Source organism: Simochromis diagramma, unplaced genomic scaffold (assembly GCF_900408965.1).
Source record: "Simochromis diagramma unplaced genomic scaffold, fSimDia1.1 OVJJ01000680.1, whole genome shotgun sequence".
In the NCBI taxonomy this organism is placed as follows: Eukaryota; Metazoa; Chordata; class Actinopteri; order Cichliformes; family Cichlidae; genus Simochromis; species Simochromis diagramma.
In genome coordinates this window covers 1,197,449-1,220,441 of record NW_024387470.1, presented here as the reverse complement: position 1 = coordinate 1,220,441, position 22,993 = coordinate 1,197,449, and the positions used below count along the sequence as shown (strand labels likewise).

The following is a 22,993-nucleotide window of genomic DNA, read 5'->3' as shown; positions in this document are numbered from 1 at the left end:
AATTCAGTTTCCAGTAGCACAGCACCGACAGAAGTTGCATGTTACAGATACAATAAAGGGGAATGAGAGTAAGGATATTTGCATAAATATAGCATATATACACAAATACACATGTATAAATACAGAATATATAATAGGGATAAAAAGGAATACCAGTGCATTGCACATTTGAGTGAGTCTATTTCACAGTGATTATTGCACAGTCGAATATAAGGAAAAAATACTGCAAATATTGCACAGTGAAAAAAAGCACTACAGCTCAGTTGTTCCCGCCGTCCTTTGTCCTCCTATTTCCCCTCCCTCTCCCCTCCAATGAGGAGTTAAATAGTGTGATGGCGTGTGGGACAAATGAGTTTTTAAGTCTGTTGGTTCTTGACTTTGGGAGAAGCAACCTATCGCTGAATAGGCTCCTCTGATTATTTACGACTGTGTGCAGAGGATGCCCAGCATTGTCCATAATGTCCAGCAGTTTCTTTAGTGTCCTTTTCTCTGCCACTGTCACCAGAATGTCCAGCTTCATGCCGACCACAGAGCCAGCCTCCTTGATTCATTTTCCCAGCCAGGATGAGTCCTTCTTTGCAGTTGTTGTTTGTCTTTTTCTAATCTTTCTAATTTTTGTGTTTACAATTGCTTTGTCCTTATAGAAAATGGTGTCAAATATTGTTTTCCTGGGTATGAGTATCAAGCGTGAAATTTTAATATTGTGACAACCCTAGTGGGATTTGTAGTCTTGTCTCAAACTTATGAGAGAAATGTGATATTTGTTAAGTGGTCTGACAGATATATACAACAGTTTTTAATATTTTACAGTCAGTTTGTGTGATTTCTCTCCTAATGGATACATTTGAGTATCATCTGCATAGTAGATAGCTCATAATATTAGCTAAAGCAGTGCTAATATTTGAAGTTTTTGTGTCTTGTCTTTTTTTTTAACTTCTATTGCAAGGCCAAACGCCCAAAGCATGGGGTTTGGCCTTGTTAGTCAAGTGCTGGAACAAGAACTCTAGGTCATGCTCACAAGCTTAAAATATTCTGCTAATTTCTAAGATAGACGAAAAAATGTAGAATCCATCGGTAGTGCAAATTGTTTCAACCTGAAAAAGAACTCAAGTGTGTTGAAGTTCAATAGTGGCTCACTAATTGGTGAGACACACTGTCACATACACTGGTACACTGATAGGAACAGTTGGATGCTTAACAATGCAACACCCACACACCCACACCTACAAACCACCTCTCACTTGTTCTATGTGCATTCGCATGAGTTTCATGTCAGCAGTGAAAATGTACTTGGGTCTGTACCACTGATGAATTCTTGAATTCTACATCATGTATGCAAATACCCACATGTTGAAATTACACAGACAAAGCAAAGACAAATCTGTGTGTTAATGCCTTTTGTTTGAGTAATACGGTGAATCACAAAATGAGCTCAGTCATCTCTCTTAGTGATGCTCGGTTTTGTTTTCTCTCTTTATGCACAGGTAAACAGGCAACACTGACATGCACGCAGGGAATAAAGATGCTGCTGCTCTGCAACACGAGATCACAAAGCCCCTCAGTGGGGAGTCGCAGGGGACTTTTTGGTTTACAAAACAAATTTTTTATTGTCTGAGGTCACAGACTTGTGTTTTTCTTCTCCCTCTGCTCTCAGTCCCTTGTGACACCGGCAGAAACAAATCCAGTTGTTGTTTCGCTTTACTTCATAGCTTCTTCATGTGATATTTCCTTCTTCTATCGCCCAATTCTTCTACAACCTTGTTTCCTTTATGATTCAATTGACAGTTTAAAATACAAGTTTTGTTTAGCACTCATGCTTATCACATGCTGCTGCATCTGGAAACATTTTAACTGGTTCTCTATTGTCATTTTGTGTCAGGACACCAGCATCAGGGATATTATAATTACAATCCATCGTGTGTCCTCAGAATCCTGTTCACTCTGTACTGCTCCCTGCTGTTTGAAAAACAGGAGGATGTGGAAATTGTGTCGAGCTACAAGTACAATTTACTGTTATTTTGTTAAAGTGGAAACTGTTATTTGTGCATTTCGTGCTTGTTTTAAAGTTTGACAGCACACAGGGGTGCTACTGACATTTCTCATTTAAGTATAAGTGCCAAAACTTTTGAGGCAAAGCAATACCAGAATCACAAGAATTCAAACTTAACCTGCTGAACACTGGCAGCCGGAAATAACAGCATATACAAATGTCAGAAATCCTTCACAGACTCTCTTTCCATTCCTTTAACTTTGGCTCTCCAGCACACACACACACACACACACACACACACACACACACACACACACACACACACACACACACACACACACACACACACAGCTCTTTGATTTGTCTGTGCATTGTGCTTGTTTAAGGCTTTGTCACCTCAGTGTGACGTGCTGTACCTCTCAGCTTCTCACGTATTCTCTTTGATATCAGTATGTCAATGTTAGTCCAACCTGCAACACAGCAGCATGTTCAAAGACAAGTCAAACATCCTGTGCAGCTCTTTGGCAGCTAATGAGCAGAACATGAGCCAAGCATCATTTCAGTGTTTTGTGTAATGTGTTCAACTTGGGGAGAGACATACTTGTGGTCAAGTTTGTGAAAAACTTGGTCAGTTAGTTCTTCTTTGTGTAATTATTAATAACATATATATATATATATATATATATATATATATTCTGATTAAACAGGTCTGTCATGTATTCCCGGTAGAGCACTTTCCTACACTGCGGTTCACTACAGCTTCCAAAACTAGATTGAGAGGCAGAGCCTTCAACTATCATGCTCTTCTGACGTAGAAGCAACTCTCAGTTTACTTCAGGAGACAGATATCCTCTACTTTTGAGTGGTAGCTACTTTCAGCTGCCCCATAACTCAGAAAAGATCACCAGAGCAGGTAGTGCTACATGTTTGGGGTAGAAGTAGAGCAGGTCTTCTACTAATCGCAAGGTTGTTTGATCCCTGGTTGCTCTAGTATCCATGCCATACTAATATCCTTGGGAAAGATACTAAGTTGCTTGCCGATGCTTTTATTAGAGTGGGAATGTATGCAAATAGCAGATAGAAGCACTTGAGCACAGAAAAAAATACCTGTATGAATGTGTGGATGAGGAGCGTTGTATAAAGTGCCTTGAGCGCTGACATAGAGTAGAAAACTGCCATATTAGAAGCAGTCCGTCTACTGTGTTTGATATGGTGGATGAAATCGCAAAGGGATTTCTGTCTCCTCCCAGAACTAAACAAAGCATCATTCACTTGTTTGGCAAATGTGTTTACATTTAAATGCACCATTGCCTTTCTGTGTGTTCTAGTCCATAGGATTCACTTTGTCCTCTTCTCTTTCTGCTCCATCCTTGACCATGACAGTTTACATGGAACAATGTCTTCTCATCATAAATCATTGAATTTTTCCACACAGTTGAACATCTTTAACATTTTATTTGTTGATTAAGCCTATTATGGCCGATAAATGTGTATTTTTGAGTATACAAGCTTTAGATTCACTGTCTGTGGCTGGCAAGTGATGCTTCTCTACTTCCTCTTGCCTCAGGAAGTAGGTTAAAACAGTTAAGACTGTGGTGGCATGGTGCATAAGCTGTGCCCAACCATTTAGCTGAAGTTTCTGATGCTCAATGTAAAAATCAAACTCGGTGATTACAGGAAGGATGACAGTTTTAAGAGACATGAATATTGATATTGCTGGGTTGAAATTTTAATGTATTGTTATAAATAGGAATAAGAAAATGACAAAAACTTGTGTCCTTCTCTTTTTTTTCTTTTTACACTTTTATTGATCCATCAGTTTCTATAACTCATGACAGCACACATTCAAACTGACAATGATCACTGCACAGGTCTGTGGCTTTGATGAGTCTGAGCTCCTGTGTTAAGTAAACAAATCCAACTTGTAAAAAATAAAATAAAATCTTTAATAATCGAACCGGGTTGTAGTCATCGTATTTCTGCGATACAAAGGTCATGACGTTTGGTCCACTTACTTTTAAATTCGGGTAGATTCTAGTTTCAGTGTGAAAAACGTATGTGTCTGAGCACCAGGCAAAGATCTTTCTGCTCTGAAGTTGACCTGCAGTCAACCTGAAGCAATTTCACTGGTATTAGATTTAGTGAAGAGTTTTAGTGCTGTGGTGTCCAGCTAGTTTCCTAGGCATTTTCAGTGCTACAATAAATTTCAGTGGGAAACAATGTGCTGGAGATATTGAAGAGCTACCAGCTAAGAACCAGGATGAAAGCCAACTCCTATTTAAATGGAAAGAGAAATACAGCTATATACTTTATTAGATCCTACAAATGTCAGTGCTGCAGAGAAGCTGTGCTGATTGTGGATGAACCCCATCTCTCACTAGCTGCCCGAGCATTCTTCTTCTACACAAAGCTATCATGAAGCAACATAGTTCGCAGGACAAAGTCTGCTGGGTATTTGCGGTTTAAACACTAGCTAGAGTTACTGCTGGAAAATATCAGAAATAATTGGCCATTAGTGTATCTGGGGTAAAAGAGCATAATGAAACATTTTTTTTTTCAGACAACACTGTTGTTTGTCTGCATACGAGTGTACATGTCTCCATATCTGTGTTTGTGTGTATGTTTGAGGAAGTAGCATTAGAGAGTGACGTGCACAGTGATTACTACACAGTGGGTTACTGACATTAGGCATTAGGCTCTCCTGTGGTGGAGGCTGTGAAATTGGGCTCATTATGGTGTCTCAGTTCAGATCCAAGCCCGACTGGCTTGCCTTTGCATGGCTCCTGGTTATTGTCAGCTGAAGCAGACGGAGAATCAGCAGAACAAATCTCATTAAGGGAAAGGCGAACTTAGAATAGGAGCTAAGATCAAACTGTGAGCAGTAAATATTGACAAAGTAAGGCAGCATGCCAAACAAAGTGACGCCAATCACATTTGTTTGTGACCAGCAGTTTGTCTCTGGTCAGTTGCATTTAAATTGTACTTACAGGTCCATACTGTTCAGTAAAAAAGGGTTTCTTAAGATAAAAATATGTAAACTTTTGAATCAGAATGAACTAAGTTACAAACAGTCAAGATGTAGATGGTGAAATTGTGGCAAAGAAATGAGATCTCTCAGAACTTGCAACTTTGATGTCTGTGATCACAAGATTTGACAAGACCTGTACAGAAACCAAGGTGACAGCTAACAAAAAGCACATCCTCAGTGACATCGACTGCAACATTAACTAATCCTGGAACATTTGGAGTCATGCTTCTTGGAAGTTTGCACACTGACAACTGAAAGTGGAATAACACTGCTGATAATATTCCTCATCAGACAAGGAGTTAAGAGAACCTAATTCATATGGACAATTATGAATTTATATATCTTTAAATATGTAAAAGCACCCACACAAACACACACACAAACACAATCACACACATTTTTTTCCAAATCAGGTGACTAGCATAATAAACAACAAATCAGTTACTATTGATTCCGCTTAAGGGCTAAAATAATGATGCAGCATCCTTTTTTTCATATTTTTTTTAATTTACCTTCTTCTCTATGTGATTTTGTAAAAGTCATTTGGAAGCAGTTTAATACGATATGATATGATTATCTACCGTATCAGGATGCTCAGTCTGTCTGTCTTTATTTGCCATATTCAGTGAACCACTTATTGCAGCTATCTGTCAAAACATAAACATTGTTTGAATCCAATCCCAAATCATAAACTATAAGATGCATATGATTTATTACTTTACCTGCAGCCAGGATCTATTGTAGTCTCTGCCTGCAGCCACCAACCTTATAAACACGTTTACCACCACCTCAGATTGCACTATTAATTGGTTAAAGTTCATTGTTCTTCCTGTGTCTCATCATCCTTTTCTCTTCTGTTCTCTGCATGCTGGCAATATGAGATATCCTCGTCCTCGTCTCCTAGAGTCAATCAATCTTAATTTCAGTCGACTATAGAGTAACCTGAAGACTTTCAGCATTGAATAAATAAATCTACCAATATTTGCCATAGGAAGAATTCATACAGTTAAAATGACTCTCTTTTCCACAATAACTAGCCTTCGCATTCCTGTTTCAGATTTTTAGACTGTATTTGGAATTATGAAAAGAAGAAAAATGAAGAACTTTAAAGAAAGCTCAAAGCACCACTTCTAGGCTGGACTACAGTAATTCATTATCAGCCAGTTGTTATAAACACCTGAAAAGCCTTTAGTTGATCCAGAATCCTGCAGCAAGATTACCGACAGGGACTAGAAAGAGAAGGCATGTTGACTTTTCTTCATTGACTCTCTGTTAAATTCAAACTTGAATTTAAAATCCTTTTCCTCACATACAAGGTCTTGATTAATCACGCCCCATTGTATCTTAAAGACCTCATAGTACCACCTCAACAGAGCACTTTGCTCTCAGACTACAGGCTTACTGAAGGCAGAACCTTCATCTTTCAGGCTCCTTTTCTGTGGAACCACCTCAAGCTGCAGTAACAGAAGAGGGAGATATTGTATTTCAAGCCAACATAACGTTTCTGACTATTAAAGACTCTGGAATGTACTTAGTTGTATGAATATGAAGAAATCCTTGTAGAAATATGAGTGGTATTGAGTGACTGCAGAGAGTTTAACTGCTTTACGTCCCACTTCATCACTGCTGCAGTAGCAGCAATAAAGCAGAATTCACAGCTCTCACTAAGTGGACAGTCAAAAGTGAGCTCTGACCTCATGTCTCACATGGCTCAGGACCAGGGCAGGACAGGTTGCCAGTCTGTCTAACATATAGAGACAGACAACCATTTGCACTCACATTCACACCTGTGGCCAATTTAGAATCACCAATTAACCAAACCCCAGTACCTACCATACTTCCCTCGTTAACACAAATGCCAAATCACATGGCAGCAACTCAGCACATGTGGATATGGTCAAAACAACCTGGTAAGTCTCAAACTAAACATCAGAACTGAGCAGAAAGATGATTTAAGTGACTTGGAATGTGGTATCTTTGTGGGTGCCAGATGGGCTGATCTGAGTATATCATAAACTGCTGATCTACTGTGATTTTTCCTGGGAGAATAGCCAGACTGCTTAAAACCCATACAAAGGCAACAGTAACTCAAAGAACTACTCATTATAACCATGGCATGCAGAGAACATCTCTGAATTCCCAACACAAACCTTTAAGGAGATGGGCTCCTGTAGCAGAAGACCACAGGAGTGCCAACCAAGTCAGCTAAGAACAGGAAACCTGGGGTCCGTTCTTCGTACCTCGCTAAGTAAATTAGCTGGATTTGATTGTTGACGATTTCGCGTGATCTTGGATCGTTCGGTTCTCCGAAGCTCATCCGGGACTTGCTGTCATAGCAACAGATCCGTAAGCGTAAACCTGCTCGGGAGCAGGTTTACTTTATGTAAACAGGATTAGATCGCGGCCACTCAGGTATGTCCGCTTCATTTATACGAAAGCAACAGCAATATTTTACCACTGTTTTACCATAAATAAATATTATCAATGTAACTAAAGTTAATGCAGTACCTGATCCTTTTATTGATTCCATACAGATACATACAGGTCATTTCCTAAAAAAAGGGAAATGTACTATTAATCATTCAATTTCATGTATTTGATTATTTCAGATGTAATTCATATTTTAGAGTAGTAATTGTAAATTACTTCATGTAATCAAGATGAGAGACCACGGCTATAAAAGCGAAGGTGGATTTGGGAAGTCTGTCGCAGCCATGTCCTGTCCGTATACGCGAGCCACCCATTGCGGAAGGTGCAAGATTGATAAGGAGAGTTTTCAGAACTCAGCGTATATTGCGGGATAGACAGGATCCTTTAGCTCAGCGCGACAGTGTGCTCATAGAGAGATATCGATTTTCCCGTGAGGGTATTATTTACTTAACCAACTTGTTGACGAAGGGGATGCAGGACCACCACCTGTCTTTTTTTGCTCTGCCCTTTTCTTGGTTGCTGTTATAAACAAACAAACAGATTATTTCAGGGTCTCTTTCCAAGAGACTAAAAGCAATATAAGTGATAAATATTACCATTCTGTAGCATATTCTTATATTTCACTTTTACTTGTTCCCATGTTCTAGTGGGTCCTGTCGTGGCTCTAATGTGAAAGAGGATATAATGTAATATACTATAATATAATATAATATAATATAGTGTAATATAATAAATTTACCCTACCGCCTACTGGTGTTGGCCAGAGGGGCTGATGGCGCGATATGGCAGCCTGGCTTCTGTCAGTCTGCCCCAGGGCAGCTGTGGCTACAACCGTAGCTGCTTCCACCAGTGTATGAATGTGAGAGTGAATGAATAGTGGTATTGTAAAGCGCTTTGGGTGCCTTGAAAAGCGCTATATAAATCCACTCCATTATTATTATTATTATCATTATTAAATTACTTACGAGTTTAATTTGTCAGCAACTTTCTGCCAGCCCTCTCTCCTTGCTTTTGCAGCCTTTGCAGTGTTCCCTTGCGTTTTAATTAAACTCTGAAACTCCTGAAATCCCTCAATCAAGAGTTCTTGCTCTGCTGCCGAAAAATACCGAGCGCGCTCCTTCGACATTTTCGCCGACCAATCAAAGGGTTGCCGATCAATGTTTCTACTATCGATGCGTAACCCCTTTTAAGCCACCCAGTGATCTCACATTACTTCATCCAGCTATACTAATCGTCAACAACAGGTGTGTTCGGAGAACCAGAATAGCGAGCTCAAAGTTAGCGCGATGATTTGATCTTGGATGTGTCATTTGATCTTGGATGTAGTAAGCGAGGTACGAAGAACGGACCCCAAGTCTACAATTTGGCCCAGCTCACAAACATTGGGCAACAAAACATTGTAAAAACATTGTTCAGTCTAATGAGTCTTGATTTATGTTGGGACATTCAGATGGTAGGGTCAGAATATTACATAACAGCATTAAATCGAGCATTAAATTCCACAACTTGTATGATCACAGTGTACCCATCTTCTGATGGCTGCTTCCAACAAGATAAAGCTCAAATCATAAAAATGATTGTTGCACTTGTCTCTGTACTAGGATGGCCTACACAGTCATCTCATCTCTAGCCATAGAGCAGATTTGGGATATCATTTAATGAGCCAGGTGTTCCTAATAAAGTTATGTTCTCATTTCACCATGTTTGACCTTTTTTTTTTTTTTTTTAAAGTCAGGTTTTTGTGAAATGAAGAAAACATCATAAGAATCAATGGCTGGAGAAAGTAAAGCCATACACATGTTTATTGATATAATATCCTGTGGCACTCACATCCAAATTAGCCTTTACACTTTGGTCTCAAAACCCCACAAAAATATATGCCTAAATTTGTACTTGTATGACATTAAACTTCCGGCTTTATTGCTTGGACTATTTCACTGATCAATCAGCATAAGTTTAACATTTCAAAGAACAGACAACATTTGGGAGAAAAGCACTTATTCTTTAGGTCTTCTTTCTGACAGTCAAATTTCCAACATCTAATTAAATCTAATTGCACGCTGGCAGCAGTAAAGCTTTATGGTTGTTGATAATTGGTCCCACATTAGAAACCATAATTACCAGTGCGGCCGCATCATCATCATCATCATCATCATCCGTTCCTTTTTTTAGCAGCGGAAATATTCGGTTCCAGCTCTTTCTGTGGCCTCTGTGCAGGCAGGTGTGCGCTCACGTTTGCATACTTGAGTGCTCTTGTGTGCTAAGCTGCTTTATTATAAACATATTTGGATTAAAAAGGAAGACATATGCACATGGCTCCTGTTCAATGAATGCTATTCTTGCATGTCCTTTGGAATCAGGAAAAAGTGCTTGAATAAATAGAACAGAGTGAACACGGTACTTTACTTTGATTAACAATAGCTGACATCTTTTATGAATGAACGACTTCACACCGCTGGACATGTTATCTTGAATGTATGCCACCTCTATCTATAAATAACGTTCAGATGATAATGGGGATAGGAAGAATGGGCAACGCAATGCAGGCATTGTGCACTTTGTCACTGTGTGAAGACTCCTCTGCCTGCAGTCGGTGATAAGGCGAACATATTTATGTCTGCACACATTTCCCTGCAAAAATTGTGCGTACTTGTTATCTACAATACGAGGGTGTTAAAGTACATATATGCATTTTAAAAGAAATGCATTTTCAAGACATATGGATTCTTTTTGCAAATGCACAAAAAATCAGTCTTTATCAGCTTGCTTGTTTTTTCTTTAATGTTTTCTTACTCAAACTCCACAACTCTTGAATCAAAGAGAGATTCACACAGGACTGATCTGCTACTTTTTATTATCTTTATTTTTCCCACTGCAACTACAGTTCAGGTTTAAGTGAATTGAATGTGAAGACCTGAAAATAAACAGCACTTTAGGGCCTCAGGACCCATCACAGGATATACACTAAACTAGGAGTAAGGAGTGGGGCTCAAAGGTAAACACTGACTACCATGTGAAATATCACTCTTCTAGTCTGTCTAGTCACTCAAAGTCCTTTAACTACAAGCATTTTTATTTGTCTAATGTATGCACATTCACTGACCAATGGATGCGTGTGGTTTAGTATCTTGCCCAGGGTCACTTTAATATCCAGAGTTAGGCTCTCTGAATGAGCCAGAGATTAAACCTTAACATTATAGTATGGACGGTAAAATTTCACAAAGCTTCATAAAGTATAGTAAAGGTATTGTACAAAACAGCTGATTCTGGGGGGGTCCAGAGGGAGGCCCGGATTGTTTTATGCATGTAAAGAATAACAGATCACCATAACATTAACAGGCCAAAATCAGTCTTATACTTCTAAAATGGACATGGTTCACTTTTGCAAAGTTTTTTTTTAATGAGGAATGTGTAATTTGAATCAAGTATTCCTTTTTGTTTTTTTTAAATATACAAAGTTTATTACAGTATATTTACAGTGTTTATTTGTTTTTAAGACCCTTTTGCATGTTGCATAAGTTATCTAAGGGTAAGTAATGAACACCTTTGATGCAATAATTCTTGTAAATGACTTGCAAATAGCAAGTCATTTGCAAGCCATAATTTACAAAAAGAAAAACACACAATTAAAAATCACATTATAATTTAGGACACAGAGTGCTGTGCAAAGTCATTGAATGAGTGTTATCGTAGGAGACACAAATCCCCTGCAGCTTGTGTCAGGAAGTGCATGTGGTTTAAAAACTTGCCAAAGCAAATATGCAGATCCGCCTACTTTGGTGACCCCTTGGGATTAAAACAGCAGCTGAAAGTAACTTTTAATCTCAGATGATATGATACGGCTTTAGTGCAGATATGAATGGAAATACACTCCAGAGCTTTAAAGTCAATATTTGGCATGACTACCTTTATTCTTCAACACAGTCTGCACTCTCTTAAGCCTTTAGCTTTTAGCAGTTGTTCTCCAGGTTTCTTGATGGACAATCCAAAGCTCTTCTTTGGACTCTGGCTGCCTTTTATTCTGTTCTTTGTCAAGATAATCTCACACACCTTAAGTAATGTTGATCAGGTACAAGGACTGGACTGAAAATGAGTGAAAATCAGCAAAAGACAAAGAAAAACTTTAAAAGACCTTCAGAAATCCTGAGAAATGCTAGCTCAAGACCAATAAAAAAATACAAGAGATTCTGGTTCTTTGGAAGCAAAATATAAAAAAGATGAGGGATGGCTCAAAATCTTTCCACAGTACTTTTTAATAGCACTCCATATTGCACGGCAGTGATGTGTACCATTAGAAAGACTCATGGGTGCTGAATTTCAGATATGTTAGCACAACTAGAACAGGGTTACGACAGTGATAATTCTTACTTAAGAATAATTAGTAATTATTTGTAATTAATGAAATATCAGAAAACATTTTTTTTAAATGTCAAAAAGAAACAAAAAAGAAAAGGAACAAAGTATTGAATCCTCATATTTAGAAGGCAGAACCAGAGGATGTTTGGAATTATTGGCACCCGCAGTGATTCCAACTCTGATTTAAATACATGAATAAAACTATGACACAATTTGCATCAATCTCCTTGTGAAACTTAATAAATCTGTGATTCATCTTTGTTGCTGTACAGCTGATCAAAGTTGAATTCAGGGAAAATTGTTTGTTATGACAAACACAAATCATCAAGCTCTCTCAGTTTGTATAATAGCCTTGTTCTGTATCTGCACAAAGTCAGTGACGTGTCACACCAAAAGCAGCACCTTTTCAGATGCTCAGTTTGGTCAGTAGACATTAAGTCCCACTGAATGTACACTGCTAGACCTCCACCTTTTCTAGAGCACTTCTGGAGTTCCCATTAACATCAGTGCCTGGCAGTTGTGTATTGTGTTTATTGGATTCATTATGCAGCTGCAGTGCAGAGTCTGGGACAAATGTCCAAATTAGATTTCCCAGCAGCTTCTGTACATTATGAACTCTTAACAGCAGTCACGCAGCGTGCTCCTGCTTGAGGGGAAAAGCATTTTCAAGAGTTCAAAGGTCAGAACGATCTTAAAACTCCATTTAAGGATTCCAGTGGTTTTGCCACAGTGAGAAACAGCTATTCCATGTCTGTCATTTTGTGGTACTTTGAGCTCAGCTTTGCATTTTGCAAAAACACTGACAAGCAAATCAGATGCTCTAATGTGGTGATTAGCCAGTGCCGCTGAACACAGTACTCAGTTTGACCTGAATTTGGGTCCTGGTGAGTACTCCTGTGGGGAAATAAATGACTCCTCAGCTTTTTTCACTGATTTGTTACAGTCTGATGACCAAGGCAGAAAATAAGCTCATTGCTCAATCACAAACAATGCACAAGCTAAGCAAGGGTATCCTTTTAGTTAATATAAAATGATGAAGAACTTTTACACATGGCAGCCAATATATAGACTTTTTCAAGTTCTGTGATTGTGGCCATTTTTGCTTATTTCCCCCCATGAAAAGTATCTAAAAATGTTTTTTACGAGGTGTCTAAGTCACTACTCTCTTTCTGTTTGACCTTATACCATCAGTAAAACTTTTTATGTCAAATACCCTAATGGTTTTCAAGGGCAGTTCTACAGTGAGGTAAATTGTCGGTCCAAACAACAATAACTAACTTCCCGCTGTTTTCACAACACCAGCATTCACTGCCTTTTTCACATAGCATATACGTATATTTATATTAGTCGAATACTGTAAGTTACTATACATGCCTTACCCTCTCCACCAGCCTCTCCTCGCTTCACAGTGTGAAAACCTTTTCAGTTTGTTTTGATTGTTGCCTCCACATTCATGTTTAAGTGCCTGTGTGAAGGTGTAACATGCAAGACATCCCAGACGGCAGCTAGAGTTGTTTTTTTGTGTGTTTTTTCCTTTCGAATATCATACCTAGAGGTCTCCAGTTCAACCTTTGGTGATGAGTCTTTGATGAAAAATAGAGGAGTTAGCAGTCAATGATACATCCTGCCTGCAGTTCTGAGGAAAACTCTGTCAGCTCATGAATACTTCAAACTAAATCATCCCTATAGACATTTTAAAGAACAACATTTGTAGAGCTGTCATTTCAGTGACTGCTTTATTACTGTTGTTTTTAAAGGAACTACATTTTCATGTTTGTATACGTAATTTTGTTCAATACATTATAGTAATGCTGTTTACATTTTGTGTACTTCCACCCATTTATCACCTATATGAGTATTTTTTTCTAGTTTATTCCATACTCGCTGTCTGCATGTATTTATATGGCCTGCTCTCGCCTTTGTATTCTATTTCTTCGCTCTGTCTTGTTACTGTTTGTGGCTCCATTGACCCCGTTCCAGGGCGATCATTAAAGTTTCATCTTATCTTACATCTAAAGGCCAAGAAGGATAGAAGAAAAAAGCCATCTGAACTGAGAAATGATGGTGGATATCAGAAGTGTTAATCACAGTCTACATCTCGTCCTGTTGTCCCTGTGTGCACCATCTGACACGGCAGGCGAGCTTAAGCCAGTCTCCATTTATATTGAAAACTTGATGGAACAGTGAAATCAGGGCACAGTGATGGAAATTCTGGCCTCTATGTGAGAGATGTCTTCTTCTGTCTATTTTAGTTGACCTATCAGTTAGGTAGAAGTTTTAAGGAGTTGACCCTTTATTTTTCTGTCATTAAACCTACAGTACAGAACAGAGAAAAAATCTGACCTTAGCCATCAGTAAAACTCTGCCTTCATGTTTTATTTCATATGAATTAATAGCTTTCGAGACCTGAAAACATCTGGTACACTACTATGTTTTTCTTGTCCAAATACTTCTCACTCACCATTTGATCCTAGACGAAAAGGTTTGATCTTTTTTGTCTTATCAAACAAAAACGTGCACAATTCTTATTTATAAAGTTTTACTTCAAAGAATGCCCAATTTCCTCTTCTCCCTTGGTACATTTAAATATAGTACTTACAATGTCAGGTCACAGGACATTTTAGCACAAGCTGCACCTCTTAATAACGCTGAACTTAGCCAAACTAGGTTAAAAAAACTGCTTTATACAAATAAAATGAACTGAATGAAAAATAGAAACTACATTCTCTCTTTTTTAATCAGAATATTTTAAAGGTTATATTTGCAATATACCTGCAGTATGTATTTGTGTTTTGTTTTATGTCTGTCTAGTCTCAGATTGTATGTTTTCTGTTCACAAAGCAATCCCCATCTCAATGAGATTTCATTTTTAAATAAAGAATTTTAAATGTAATAATAATTTGCCAAAGGCCAATAAACTGAATGCCATTTCAGCCCCTTTTAACATGCACTCTTTTTCATTTCCCTTATTAAAATATGAACTGAATATGACTATTTTAATAGAACAATCTCATGTCTTTGCCCCTTCAGTTGCTCACCTCACTAAAAGATATGACTGTTTTGGAAATGTCCTAAACAGTGAAAAAATAAGGGGGGGGAAACTGCTAACGGTGAAGGAGAGGAAGCCTCTAAGACATTAAAATGGGATCCAAACACAGACTCACAGTTTATAAACTATATTTTGATAATTATGTGATATGATTAAAAAGTGGTGGGTGTGTCCCCATAGACCATAATTACCCAAATATTAAGGTAACTATCAAAAAATAGTCAACTGACTAACCTGCATTAGGTTCCATTCATTGTTGGGTCAAATCTCACACATAAAGTGGCCGATGTCTGAATCACTAACAAACTGGGGAAGCAGCATGTTTCACACTGCCCCTGCCAGTCTAATAGCAGCAGTAGCTCCTCCAAGTTTCATGAAATTAGGTGGTATTATCAATATTAGTTTAGTTTAATCATTTTTAAGACTTGATTGACTAATAGCATATTTGGGGGGGGTTTCAAGAAATTTAAGAGATCCTTCATCTGATGTTTCACTCAGGACCTTTAATTTTACACGTTACCAACAAGTTTAATAAAATTCAGCTTGAAAGTTTTTATGTTATCCTGCTTGAGTCCGATAAAGTGAAAAGATGACATTGAAATCTTACTAATGTCTCCGTTCTGACTTTCCCTGAACTGAAGCATTATGAGTTCTTCCTTTAAACATATGGCTTGTTTTGATCTTTTAAACATCATACATTTTTTCTTATCACATTCACAATTTCTGCTGTGTTGCTAGGCAACTTCTACCTAATTAAGAGTGGGTTTAAAAGGCGCAGCCATGAGTTTGAGCTTGGGCAAGTTTTTAAACTAAGAAAGAGACATTTTATTGACTGTTGTCAGTTTGTAGTGAAAATGAGGCGCTCTCTTTAAATTGTCTTTAGTCCTGTTATTCTTTGTAAACATAAACTTATTTTTGCTCGTGTTTTTTGGCTTTTTGGCTTTAAGACTTAAAGGTCTGTATCTGAGGCTTAGCTGTTACTGCCTTGACCAACAGTAAAATAATACAACATACATATGACATTAAACAGCAAACATCGCATTTTCTCTCCCATGCTGCTTTGTACAAATCACATAGATTTGTTTAACATAAACATTTCATCTTTAGTTAAGAGTGGAAAATCCTGAAAAACAGGTAACAGTAAATGTAAAGATACATAATGAACTGAACAATGCTTTAATGCCGATTAATAACATCAAACGCAAACACTGCTTCTTATGGAAATAACAGCAGTGAACATTTTCAGTTAAAACATTACTTAGACAGCTCTGAGAAACTGGGAACCACAGAGAAACAAAATTATGCAGTTTTCATCAATGTGACATGCAGAGGTCTTAAGCACCACTGGGTGATCTGTGTCAGTCTTTTTCCTAATTGATATTTTAATATTTCACAGGTGAACCACATCCTGTACCATGGAGCCTGTACTATCCTGTACTATGAAGCAACATCAACTTACCCTGTGTCCTGTTATCTGTCTTCACTATACTTAATAAGAGCAATCACACTGAGTGGTGTCACAACGTTCTTTATCAACTCAGTAAGTCCTATTTTTTTTTTCCATGTATCCGTTAAGGGTTCCCGGGCTAGGCCAGAACTGCATGATGCCCAGCATCTAGACTAAGGATGAAAACTGTGGTCCAGCTGACAGGAGCCACCCAACCAAGAGCATTTGAGGAGACGCTTGCAGATGTGAATACTGCTCTATGCAACATCCCCACTGCCAGTTTCACTCACTGAAACCAATGAGCTCATATATGCTACTGCAACAGAGGAAAACCCCCATGGGGAAGAATGCTGGAGGCTAACTCAGGTGCAGAAATACGTCATAAGAAACAGGTCCTAAATGGAATAGAGGTACAACGAGATGTCCATAACTGAGGCTCAAGAAACTGCTAAGCAAAGACTCAGAGCTCTGGCTACGGGGCTAAAGAGAAATATCAGAGAGGCAGAAGCCAAGGCAATAAATGTGTTCTCTGAAGAACCATCCATGGTTTACAAGTGAATAAAAGCAGAAGGAGATAGCTGAAACTTGGGAAAGCTGGAAAAACATCTGGGAGAGTGAGATGAAGAGCATGAACCAGTCAACATCACAAAGGCAGTCATCTAACCAGTCTCTGGAATGAAGAGATGAACAGCACCATCACCCAACATGACCTACATCTACTGTACCTATTTTTGTCTTTTTTGGATTTAACATGAACTGGTGTTTGCTCTAATCATAATTTCCCTAAGGGTACCTCCCCAAGGCATTAATAAAGTTTGATTCTATTCTTCTATTCTATTCCTAAAGGAATAACAATTATAATCATGATGGATCTTTCCAACCGCAATTACCTCTCTCACCACAACATGAAAACTCCTCTTAGACATTACATCAACCACCTGAGCAGGAACATAAGACAATACAACATCAGAGGTCTGTGTAACAAGAGTGCAGTCCTAAGAACAGTTAAGATATTGTGCAGAACCCTCAGAGTCCACGGCCCCTAATCGAGGTCGAGTTTAAGGAGCACACATGCCACCTCCAGGGAGTGGGACTTTTTTGTATATATATGAGCAGTACAAATCCAAGTTTTAAAAATCCCCACCACTACATGGATGAATTGTACAATTTAAAAAGTATATTTCAAAAAGTATTTATAAAGTATTGAAATATTGAAAAGTAGTATTAAAAAAGTATAACACTAATCCATTTATTTAATGAGTTCTTTGGCTGTATTGTTAAGACAGTAGCGTTATTCTTGTGACTGCAAAACTCTTGTTCACAGTGGAGGAGATTAAAGAACAGGAAAACAGAATTTGAACTGAGGAGGCTCTGGTCAGCAAGGACATGGCTTTGCTGTTGTAGAATTACTATATGAAAGAAATGTGCCCTGCGACAGACTGGCGACCGGCTGCGACCGACAGCTGGGATAGGCAGAAGAGAATGGATGGATGGATGGATGGATGGATGTCACTCATGCTCAGCTATATGCCCTCTTACTATCCACAAACTGGGATCTTTGATAGACTGTAACACTAATTTCCAGAGAAGTGTTTGATCAGTAATCAGTGGTTTCTTAGATCTTGAATGGATATCTCAAACATAATCTACCCTGAAGCAGAAAAAAAGCTACATTGATGTTGTTTCTATGAACGGCCATAGTGATCAGTTACAGCAGTGGTGGTGGGTAACACCGTGTTCAGATATTTAACGTCACAAGGCACTGTAATTGTATCTACATTTCCCATATCTCTGTGTGGCTAATCTAGGCTTTCGACACATTACGACACTATTGCATGTATACAAATGTTGATTGCTGGAGTGTGTGATTGTGATGACCTGACTCTGTCCAGATACCAATTGAGGCTGAATTAAAAGACATCATCATGCGTTGTCTCAGGGGTACCTTTCGATGCGTAGCCCGGGTCATCAAAATGTCCCTGTCTGTAAATTTCTCAATCCTTAGTATCAGCACTACAAGTCTTAATGAAACACCTGCTATCATGACATAATAACACCATCTGGGTATTATAGAAACAGTGAGAATTGGAGATGAAAAACAACAGATGATATTTAGGAAATTGAGAATACAGTGTAAAGAGAGACATATGAATGAGAAGCTTTGTAATTAAACAAGAGACTACAAATAAGCCCTCAGCATGCACAACAGAAAATCTTTATTCATGTTCATTCCCATTCCTGCCAAAATCTTTAGCCTTGGATATATGTGTGTATTTCTCAAACAGTGTGTGTGCTGGATTTATATCCACAGTTGCTCCCTCCACTGTGAGACCTGATCCTGTCCTTACAAGAAGCTATTGGACTGGTTGTACTAAGAGATATTGAGTGTCTGCTGCTCTTCTCACTTACTCATCAGAATGAACTGTGATTTCACTTCTATGTGACTGTGTAAAATGCAGAGGTATCTATGTCTTGCATTATCTAATCCTAAATGTTTCTTATAAGCTCTTATATAAATAATTAAAAAATGCAGTGTCTTGTTACAGTTATATATCTTTTTCTTGTCTGTTTGTCGTGCCCGCATGGCAGTAGGAAGATACATCACTGCAAGCTGCTTTCTCATATGTATCAGCAGATACATGGCTCATAAAATTCACAACACAGGGGATGATACAAATGTGCACTGTAGCTGTGTTGACTTTAAACAGATAGCAGATCCTTCACTCGTGGCTGTAAAAGCTGACAGTGAACTACAGTGGGGCAAAAAAGTATTTAGTCAGCCACCGATTGTGCAAGTTCCCCCACTTAAAATGGTCAGTAATTTGCACCAGAGGTACACTTCAACTGTGAGAGACAGAATGTGAAAAAAAAATCCATGAATCCACATGGTAGGATTTGTAAAGAATTTATTCGTAAATTAGGGTGGAAAATAAGTATTTGGTCACCTCAAACAAGGAAAATCTCTGGCTCTCACAGACCTGTAACGTCTTCTGTAAGAAGCTTTTCTGTCCCCCACTCGTTACCTGTATGAATGGCACCTGTTTGAACTCATCATCTGTATAAAAGACACCTGTCCACAGCCTCAAACAGTCAGACTCCAAACTCCGCCATGGCCAAGACCAAAGAGCTTTCGAAGGACACCAGGAAAAGTATTGTAGACCTGCACCAGACTGGGAAGAGTGAACCTACAATAGGCAAGCAGCTTGGTGTGAAAAAATCAACTGTGGGAGCAATCATCAGAAAATGGAAGACATACAAGACCACTGATAATCTCCCTCGATCTGGGGCTCCACGCAAGATCTCATCCCGTGGGGTCAAAATGATCATGAGAACGGTGAGCAAAGATCCCAGAACCACACGGGGGGACCTGGTGAATGACCTGCAGAGAGCTGGGACCAAAGTAACAAAGGTCACCATCAGTAACACACTACAACGGCAGGGAATCAAATCCCGCAGTGCCAGACGTGTTCCGCTGCTGAAGCCAGTGCATGTCCAGGCCCGTCTGAAGTTTGCCAGAGAGCACATGGATGATACAGCAGAGGATTGGGAGAATGTCATGTGGTCAGATGAAACCAAAGTAGAACCTTTTGGTATAAACTCAACTCGTCGTGTTTGGAGGAAGAAGAATACTGAGTTGCATCCCAAGAACACCATACCTACTGTGAAGCATGGGGGTGGAAACATCATGCTATGGGGCTGTTTTTCTGCCAAGGGGACAGGACGACTGATCCGTGTTAAGGACAGAATAAATGGGGCCATGTATCGTGAGATTTTGAGCCAAAACCTCCTTCCATCAGTGAGAACTTTGAAGATGAAACGAGGCTGGGTCTTCCAACATGACAATGATCCAAAACACACCGCCCGGGCAACAAAGGAGTGGCTCTGTAAGAAGCATTTGAAAGTCCTGGAGTGGCCTAGCCAGTCTCCAGACCTCAACCCCATAGAAAATCTGTGGCGGGAGTTGAAAGTCCGTGTTGCTCGGCGACAGCCCCAAAACATCACTGCTCTCGAGAAGATCTGCATGGAGGAATGGGCCAAAATACCAGCTACTGTGTGTGCAAACCTGGTAAAGACCTATAGTAAACGTTTGACCTCTGTTATTGCCAACAAAGGTTATGTTACAAAGTATTGAGTTGTATTTTTGTTATTGACCAAATACTTATTTTCCACCCTGATTTACGAATAAATTCTTTACAAATCCTACCATGTGGATTCATGGATTTTTTTTTTTTTCACATTCTGTCTCTCACAGTTGAAGTGTACATCTGGTGCAAATTACTGACCTCTGTCATCATTTTAGGTGGGGGAACTTGCACAATCGGTGACTGACTAAATACTTTTTTGCCCCACTGTACATCTTCATGCACTGAAGTATGAGTGATGTGAGTGACGAAAGTTCTCGCACTGCTGTCACGTGTCCAGTTTTCTGTTTCATAATGAATGTCATGGTTACAGGTGCGTATATATGTTTGTTTGTTCCCCGTCTCCCGCGTGGAGCCCGGGGGCTTGCTAGTAGAGATAAAACCAAAACAGGTTAACTGATAAAAAATGCCCCCAAAGGCATCAACAGCACAGATATAGTGGAAACTATCCACAGAGCGAAAAACTATTTCTGCTGTTGCGTTGTGGTAATTTGACATTTTAAATACTTTTTAAATCAGACAAAATTCAATCTTCACAATTCCGATTTTTTTTTTTTTTTTTTTTTGAATGAATTGAACTGAACTGAATAAAAGAAAAAAACAAGCTGTGTGCAAGCACTTGGGTGACAGTGGGGAGGAAAAACTTCATTTTGTCAATGTGCTTCATTTTCTTTTTGGGTTTTTTCTTTTTCTTTGCTTCCCCACTTTTGCTTGTTTCTCTGCTATTGGCTCCTGTCCTGTCTTAGTTTGGTCCTGAGGATTTTCTAATTCAGTAATGCTGGCCTCTGTTTCTTGTTTTTTTCTTGTCTCTTGCAGAGACTGCAAAGTCTGCCGCAGTACGATCTTTTCTACGTCTGTTTCTCTGTGATGTTTGCGTTCTCCTATTTTTGCTTCTCTACGATTTCCAGGTAGGAAGCTTTGGTCTTTTCCAGCTCTTGTTTCAAGTTCTGTGTCTTCAAATCCTTTTTTCACGCAGGGCCTCAGTGGTGCAGAGTTTGGCTTTGAGCTCTGCGATCTCACAGCGGATTCTCTCTTCTTGTTCTTTGCATTTTGCAGCTTCCTCTTCCTGATGTTTTTGAGTTTTGAGAATTGTTCGATCTCTTCATGCTGCTTCTTAGTTGTTTTCAGCTCTGTGGAGTCTGTGTGTGGAGCTTCTGCTGTTTGTGTTGAGGTCTCCAGACTCAGCTCTGCAGTGGTGTTAGCTGTCTTGCTGTATTCAACAGAAGCTTCAGTCACCTCAGGGGTGAAGTTCATCTCAGTGTTAGACTCGGGTCAGCTCCTACGAGCCTCTCCCAGCTGTTCTTGAAGCTCTTGAATGGCTTTTTGTAAATTTTCTCTGCAGTACTTCAACTGCAGGTGAAGCCAGTGGTTCTGGGTCTTGTACTTTGTGGTTTGCAGATACCATTTTGCAGTGATTTTCACCACAGCAATCTCCTCTCTCATGTTATATGGAGGTCTGCTATCATTGGGTATAAAATGTGGATTTGGCTGATGTACTGTAGCCTAGGCCTGAATATTCTGCATGTTTATCATCTTTATTCTAAAAGCTGGCTCATTGTGTGTTCCTTCACAGATCGTTAAAAATATTTTCTATTTGCCCAGCCAAATTTGGAAAGATTCTTTGTCGTAATTATTTCCATCCTAATGAAAATAAGAGATTGTTTGAAAGTTTCAAGTTTAACACTTCCCAGTTGGGATATTTGGTTATTGTGTTGTATCAAAGTGGAAGTCTGGACTGGGAAACGTTTTCATGGGCATCCACTCTGGACAAAAATGAGACTAGTCATTAAAAATTAGAAATGACTTAAAACATTTATTTACAACATCGTGGATTTGTGTATTTCTGACACCGACTTCATTGGTGTGTCTAGTTTTTGTTCTTTTTTTGTCTGTCTGGTTTCTCTGTTTCTCTGTCCTCATTCTGTCTTGCTAGTCTTGTCTCCCGTTCCCTGTATTCAGTCAGTCTGAGTCTGTGTGTTTTCCATGTTTTCCTGTGACTGGCCTCTGTTTGTTTCCTGCTTTGCTCCTGCTTCTGATAGTCATTTGTCCTGTGTGCATCATGTTCAGTTTTGTTTTGCCTGTCTCATCAGTTGCATAATGTTCAGAGAGGGTGGTTAAATTCCCTCAGAAGAATGATGGTCTGTGCTCTTTTAAAGGAATCTTATTTATGTTTTCGACTCCATATTTTTTCTTAGGCTCTATCAGAGTACCAAATTAACCCCAACTTCTTATACTGGGCCTTGGTGCAGCTTAGTTCATCCACTATCTAACACAAAATAGTAATGACCCCTTAAAGGGAAGGAACTTCCCTCCGTTTTAGGTAATTCAAGTGGTCTAAAGATGGGGCATTATAAATGAAAACTGATGTAAGCTGATGTTTTCTAATATACCGCCAATTTTCAGTGAATGAATTTTTGCACAGACGTATTTTGACTGTGAAAGACTGCAAAAATGTGCCTTTGCAATAATGAACTATTCCTTTGATTTTTTTTCAGAAGTAGGCCTTTGTTTGTTTTATTTTAGTCTGGTCTAACTACATCTACAATATGAA

At 38.9% G+C, this 22,993-nt stretch overlaps 1 protein-coding gene across 6 annotated transcripts in view; it reads left to right on the top strand.

Annotated features, from left to right (window-relative positions):
• Positions 1-22,993, top strand: part of LOC120723519 (beta-1,3-galactosyltransferase 1-like) — a 208,572-nt gene that overhangs the window by 123,639 nt on the left and 61,940 nt on the right. Inside the window, exons 3-5 of one of the 6 annotated variants that reach the window (XM_040015001.1) lie at positions 16,250-16,393; positions 18,612-18,761; positions 21,259-21,350. The exons of 1 other annotated variant lie outside the window; for it this stretch is intronic. The gene's annotated coding sequence lies outside the window, so the exon portion shown is untranslated. Of the gene's footprint in view, positions 1-16,249; positions 16,394-16,429; positions 18,762-20,574; positions 21,351-22,993 lie in introns of those variants that run through there. 4 more of the 6 variants (XM_040015002.1, XM_040015003.1, XM_040015004.1 and 1 more) reach the window with 4 other exon arrangements.